Source organism: Aplysia californica, unplaced genomic scaffold (assembly GCF_000002075.1).
Source record: "Aplysia californica isolate F4 #8 unplaced genomic scaffold, AplCal3.0 scaffold00101, whole genome shotgun sequence".
In the NCBI taxonomy this organism is placed as follows: Eukaryota; Metazoa; Mollusca; class Gastropoda; order Aplysiida; family Aplysiidae; genus Aplysia; species Aplysia californica.
The window spans coordinates 893,018-900,071 of NW_004797371.1; the positions used below are offsets into that span (position 1 = coordinate 893,018).

The 7,054-nt window shown below is 38.0% G+C and overlaps 1 protein-coding gene across 1 annotated transcript in view; it reads right to left on the reverse strand.

The window, feature by feature from the left end:
• Positions 1-7,054, reverse strand: part of LOC100533276 (G-protein-coupled 5-hydroxytryptamine receptor 2) — a 170,993-nt gene that overhangs the window by 102,310 nt on the left and 61,629 nt on the right. The gene's annotated exons all lie outside the window — the stretch shown is intronic.

Below are 7,054 nucleotides of genomic sequence, written 5' to 3' on the forward strand. Positions count from 1 at the left end.
GATAGATAGATAGATAGATAGATAAGATAGATCATAATAAATGGCAGTGATAATATAAAAATAAAAATGTAAATAGTAATAATAATAATAATAATGATACGCTAATAATGCTAATGCTAATAATAAATAATGACGATAATAACATAACAAAAGTGTTGCTTATTATTTTTTAAACAGCAAAAGTGAAAAACATTTTTGATACCAAACTAAGTTATGCTATAATTCTACATCCCCAATCTGTTTAATGTATTTCTCCTTTTATGTCAAATGTTCAATCTGTCTCTTCTCCAATCTAACTTTTCAACACGTAAGTGTCACAGCATCGTGTCCATCACTTTACCTTCCAGCGTGACTTTTCTTCCTATTATTTTTCCCCGTCTGTCCATTTTCTCTCTATCTGTGTCTGAATCTTATCCTCTCACCGAGAAGGTGTAGCCCCAGGCGATGAATCCACTCTGCGCATTCCCCTCGTGACGGCAGCAGCTAAAGAATCAAAAGCAACCGTCGAAGATATTGAACATTATTTTTTTTTCTTACTGGTGCCTGCCGCGAGCAAATGGCGCTATTTAGAAAATTGTTGCCCAGATATGATTGAACAAGTTTGTTTTATCTGCTTGCATTTTTATGCTGATGGAAACCGTCTTCCTTGTCATTTCTTTCTTGTTTGCTTGTCTTCTGGAATGACTGAGTGCTGCAGTTTTCATGTTTGTCTTTTTAAAAAATTCCTATCATTGACGTTTAACACGTCACACTACACACAAAATAGGTTATTTCGAAGATGGACGCATTGAGTCTTCCAACATAAGCCGGCCGAAGAGAGAAGGAAGGTTCGACAAATTCGAAAGGCACTTGGGATTCGAAAATCGAACTCCTACATATTGGCCGAATTCGGAACTCAAACGTCGCAGCTATGGCCTGGGGCATTCTACGAGAAGTGCCATTGTCTCCGTCTGTCTCACTGTTTCGTTCTAAATTGAATGGGGAGGACATTTTCAGGAGTGATGAATATTTTTAACAATTCACTACATTTTTTCCCCTTCTTAGCTAAAATCCCCGATATGGCAGAGTAGCTTCTGAACTTGATCAGATACTTGCACGTGGGGATTCGATCTTTGAATCCTATGGGTAGAGGGGATGTGTGCGATTTGTGTCGTTTGAAAAAGGGGGGTGGGGTGGAGAGGACACACGTGTGCAAGTCCAGAGTTTGGATATAGGACCAGCCACTCTGTCTATAAAACAACCACCATTGTGTTCAAATGGAAGTATATTATTTAAACAAGAACTAGATCTACAACAAAACGTTCTACTTTTTCTGGTTTTATAAAATAATGGACACATACAAAATTTGTTGTTATTTCTTCTTCGACTGTAACGTCTAGCTGGAGTCAGATGAAACCAAAATGAATTATCCAAAATCTGGCCCTTGTTAAATCCTAGACTTTTCAATGCATACGAAAACGCCACAGCCGTGTTTGCTTTTCTGCGTCAATAAGATGTGTGATTAAATGAAGGAATGTTACACTTTTACAATTAATAAAAGTGAACTGTGCTTTAGCAATGGATTCGCCTCTGTCAATCTTCAAGCCTGGCGACCTAATCGTATTTAAACGCTGTTTGACTGCTATGATTTTAACCATGCCAGTGCCAAAACAAAAAATATTTTTAAAAAACGACGAGATGAACAAAAAATGTGCCCGTCCGCATTACTGAAATCCAAAAAGGGGACACGGCAAAATTTCCCAAAAAATGTATCAAGCTTATCAGGTTACTTGGCCGGCTTCACGTGAATTGAACCATGCTTCCATTGCAGAAAATCAATTAGAAGACGTGGGCATATCTAACATTACGATATTCTATTTCTCGTTAGCAGCTGACAGCTCACAGCTCCCCACCATCTCCCCCTCTTTCGTTTGCTGCTGTCTTGGAATTGGTTGAGAACTAGGTCAGAGCGTAGAAAGCCTTAATGTGATTTAAGGGAGTCGCTGGCTTGATTCTTTCTCGTGTTCTCCCAGGAATGTGCTTTTCTCTCAGCAAGCAGGTGTCCGGCAGTACTACTGAGTGCAACATCTTCAAAATTGTCTAAACTGTCTAAAAGACTTTAACACCAAGTACTAATTGCTCTTACCTTGTCTAGCATCACGTCCTTTCTTTCTTTTTCTTTAATTTCCCATTTCTCATCTCCCTCTATCCTCCTTTCTTTCTCTCTATCTCTCTATCTCTCTCTCTCTCTTTCTCTCTCTCTCTCACACACACACACTCTCTCTCTGTCTCTCTCTCTCTCTCTCTCTCTCTCTCTCTCTCTCTCTCTCTCTCTCTCTCTCTCTCTCTCTCTCTCAAACTTTCTATCTTTTTTTCTCTTGACATTTCTATTATTTCGCATGCACGAGCCTTAAAGGAAAACGGTCACAATCAATACTAGACTAGAAATGAACAAGTTTACATGTATTTTATTTGTTCTTCGGATTCCTAATATCTTCATCTGCTGTTTTGTTGGGGTATTTTTTCTTTTTCGTTTTTCATAATATAAACACAAAAAAACAGGCTAACAAACAGATAGATAGATAAGATAGGTAGATAGATAGATGATAGATAGATAGATAGATAGATAGATAGATAGATAGATAGATAGATAGATAGATAGGTATATGTGAATTGACACAGTGATTATCTGAAAGAACAATGTCTATACTATAGAGAAGCAACCGGAGCTCACAATGGCCCGTTGAAGAAGGCCAAGTACGTGAGAAATTCATTAACTCTTGACCATCGATTAATAATGTCCCTATGGACTGGATATTCCCTATCTACATTTGTGCAACTCCACGTGAACCTTGAATCAGCTGTAGCTTGTTAGACTCGAAACTTTGCTCAAGACGTAGAAAAGGGCCTAGGGAGAACCAGTGTGTGCACTAACTAAAACCCACCTTTCAGTACCGAGTAGCAATAGAAACCGAGCTTTATGGAGAGAAAACATTATAGTATAAGTGTTGTAGAAGAATGAAATCAAATGAATGTTTTAAGTATTTTGTGAATGTCCATTCAGGTTTAAATCGTGTGTTTAAATCATTTTATTTGTAAACGATGAACTCCACTACAAAAGCAATTTAAGACATTAAAATGCCGCGCTCCTTCGGTCCTTCTTGTCGGACCAACCACGCCTTTTTGGGGATGTGTCCATTCTGAAACACCTGGTTCAAACGTCTAACCGATGTATAAATCGTACTTTTTCGACCAAGAAATACCCTGTAGTACTTGTACACGAACACGTGTATACATAATATATTTGTTCTTAAAAGTTGTGACTTTTCCCGTAACGATCTGTTGAGAAACGTGTACCGCGTATACCGCGTGGTTGGATTTTTTTTGCCAATACATCACATCATATTCAATTATTCATGCAAGCAGGTAGAAACTCCCCCAAGAGAGCTGCTCTAGAAACTGTTAATTAAGGAACGTCCTCACCTCATAACCTGTAAAGTCGCATGTTCAAGTCATCGAGTCTGCCGCTCCTGTAAGCGACATGGGTTTTTATAATCTAATCCAGTGCTTGCCTACCCGGGCAATGTCACCCATTACTGGGTGGTTTTGTAATGTTGGTGGGCGGTGGGGATCACGCAGCTAGTGTCAAGTGTTATGTAATGCCCCACTTGGAAATAGATGAAGGTGGGTAGTTCGATAAGGCGTGTCTCATAAAGGAGGCAAACGTGAGCGTTGGCTATTCAAAAGTGGATAAACATTTATCTTTACCTTCATTCAGCACATCGCCTATTTAATGTTGTGGAGAGTATTTTGTATATCGAGTGTATTTGTTTCATTTAGAGAAATAATGCAATACTAAATTCTAGATACAAACAAACTTCACTCAGTGGCAGCCTTTAAGCTATCTACAACGATCAACCCCTATGATTTTTCCTCCTATCTTTATATTTACATTTTCATCTCGCTATCAGCTCCCCTGACTCCACGGCGTCTCCAGCCTCTCACATAAGACCTGACATCAAAAGCCAAAGATCGTCTTGTATCCATTATGCAAGTAGCTATTTGTAGTCCATAGACGGTGTGAAATGCCCTCCAGTCACACGTGCGAGTTCAAAAGCCCATGCCTACAGGTGGACATGGTGACATAAGGTGATATATTGCGTGAGTAGAAATTATTCAGGTCGTGTTTCAAAGGTTTACGACCACATATGGCTGAAAGATTTATGAACTTGGAAAATTATAGAGACAACTTGGTTTTATTTAGAACAAACCGGGTTTCATTTTCCTGCCGTATTTTATTTTTACTTTATCATATTTTTTGTTATCGGCTGTATTTTATCAGAAAATGTTACGTCGTTTTGTGAAATAAACGAGCAGTTTTCACTAAAGAGAACATTCAAATTTCATAAAAAATAAATTAGTAATCGTCTCTGGCCGTAGGCTCATAGAGTTCAACCAACCTTACAAATGGTAAAGAGACGAAGCCTGAGAATATCTCAGGTTTAATGTTATACTAAATAGCAGTGGATAATACACGAGAAATAGGTAGTATTAGGTAATGCAAGAAAAGAAAGGAGGTAGGGAGCGGCTGTGGCGTGGGTGGGTGGAGGGGGGGGGGACTGTCAACTACTATAAGAGACAGAGAAAAACACAAAAAGACAGTCTTTGAGGTTATTTATGACTATTTTGTTTTTTCTGTATTGTTGCAATGTTTTAGGAATAGAATTGATTGCAGACTGAAGTGAAATAGGCACGCTGGATCATCTGGAATAGCAAAATACTACTCTACAGAGAATAGCACAATGGGGGAGACGAACGAGAAGAGGAAACGATGGGAGAAGAAAATCAAAGAGTGGACTGGCCTTGACTAGTACATCATACAACAGAAAGCTGAGAAACGAGAGGAGTTGAAGAAGCTGGCTTTAAAAATTTATAGTGGTGCCCCAACGATTAGCAATCTACTACATAGGAGAAGGTGAAGGTAACCCTGAAGAGTTTGTTTTGCTTTCTTTTCTTTTGCTTTGTATTTCTTCAAAGAGGTGGTGGCCCCATGGGTTAGGGACCGAACAAACGACGGACATTACGTCGAGTGCTCGAGACACATAATATGCATACTTCACAAATTGCTGCCTTCATATATGCACTCTTTCAGCTTTGACATTATAATTTGAAGAGCTACGCTTTTTCCCTGAAGAACATCTAGTCTAAAGTAACCCAGATGCCAGACGTGTACAGAAAATGAAAATTGCCAGATCGATAAAAACATGGAAATGGCAGAAATTAACTGCTTCGTCCCTGTCACTTCAGGCTTTTGTTTGTTTGTTTTGGGAATTTTTGTGTCTCTGTAGGAAATGTTAAAAAACACAGAGACAAAACAAAAACCGGAATCAGGAAAAAATACCACACTTGTGAAACACGTTGTGTAAAAAGGGCGGAAGAGAGAAGAGAAAGCAATATAAGAAAGAGCGGACAGACGGGACGCTTCCGACAACTTCCTCGTGTCTTCAGGCAAGGGGATAAAACATAGAAGGAATGAAGGAAGGAAGGAGACGAAGGGTTTTGAGGATGAGCCGGTGGTGGGGAAGGGAAAGGAAGGATGTGGAGTGAGCTGAGAGTGAGCGGGTGGGGGAGTGGGAGGATGTGGCATTTGTCTGCAGCGCCGGTCGTTAACATTTAGCAGAAGCTGTTTAATGACGGGGGCAATCGGGCCAGATTTGACACTGCAAAATTCCATTTGTCAAAAATCTAGTGATGTATGGGGAGAGTTGCTCAGATTCAGGAAAAACAAATGTTATATAAGATTAATAATAATCATGATCATTATGATGAGGATGATGATAATGATAATAATTATTATTATTGATATTGTTTTCATTTTTATTACTCTTATTATTATCACTGTTTATTCATTATTATTATTATTATTATTATTATTATTATTATTATTATTATTATTATCATTATTATTATTACTATTGTTGTTGTAAGTATTTGTCATTATTATTATTACAACTACTGATAATATTATTACTATTATTATTGTCTGTAATAGTAGTAGTAGTAGTAGTAGTAGTAGTAGTAGTAGTAGTAGTAGTAGTAGTAGTTTTGTCATTATTATTGTTATCCTTATTGTTATTTTTATTGTTTAAATTATTATTATTGTCATTATTAAAACTGCTAATATGTCAATTTTTGCAATTATCATTATTCTCAAGATTTTTGTGATTTTCAAAGTTGTCACTGTTACATGAGTTATTATTCTTTATAGCATTGTTATTGTTTTATCATTTTCATTATCGTAAATGATAATAATAATTATTAAAACGATAATAATCATATTAAGAAAGCGTAACTAAGCACCAATATTAACAATGAAGATGGCAGAACAAGAACAAGAGCAAGAGCAAGAACAAAAACAACAGGACTAGAAATACAGTGATAATAATGATAATGGCTATAGATTCCCAGGACTCCTCTAGTTCTTGAAATGCAGTAAGTTACTTTTAAGAAAGGAGAGCTAGATCGGTTACAATTCTCGCCAATCACTTCGTCAGGACCGGGAGCCAATGTCTATATATAGGCTCATAATTATTCTGGACAGGCTGCTCAGGGATCTTGGAAAGGTCAAGGTCTATTATTTTTGTCTGTTTCTTTTTTTTTTTTTTTCTTTGGTAAGTGGACTCGGGCATGTCCTATTTTCCGCTGGCCTCCATCATGCCGATCCGACTAGTCGAATAAATGTCAACACTTCTTGCTTGATCAAGACGGGTCTGAAGCCCAGGGGGAACAATCTCCCAATGGCTCCCTAGGGGAAATCCATGATGGGCAGGGAGACACATTGGGCGGTTGTGGACACCTGAGCTGTGCTTTTCCTCACATATTTACGCCCTCAATGGTCACTTAGTGGCCTGCAGTTATGTTAACAAATTGATATGTCTAGTTCAGCCTAGAGCTAACACGTTCAACTGTAACCGTGTATTCTAATCATGTACAGTGCACTACTAGTATTGCTACTACTACTACTACTACTACTACTACTACTACTACTACTACTACTACTACTACTACTACTACT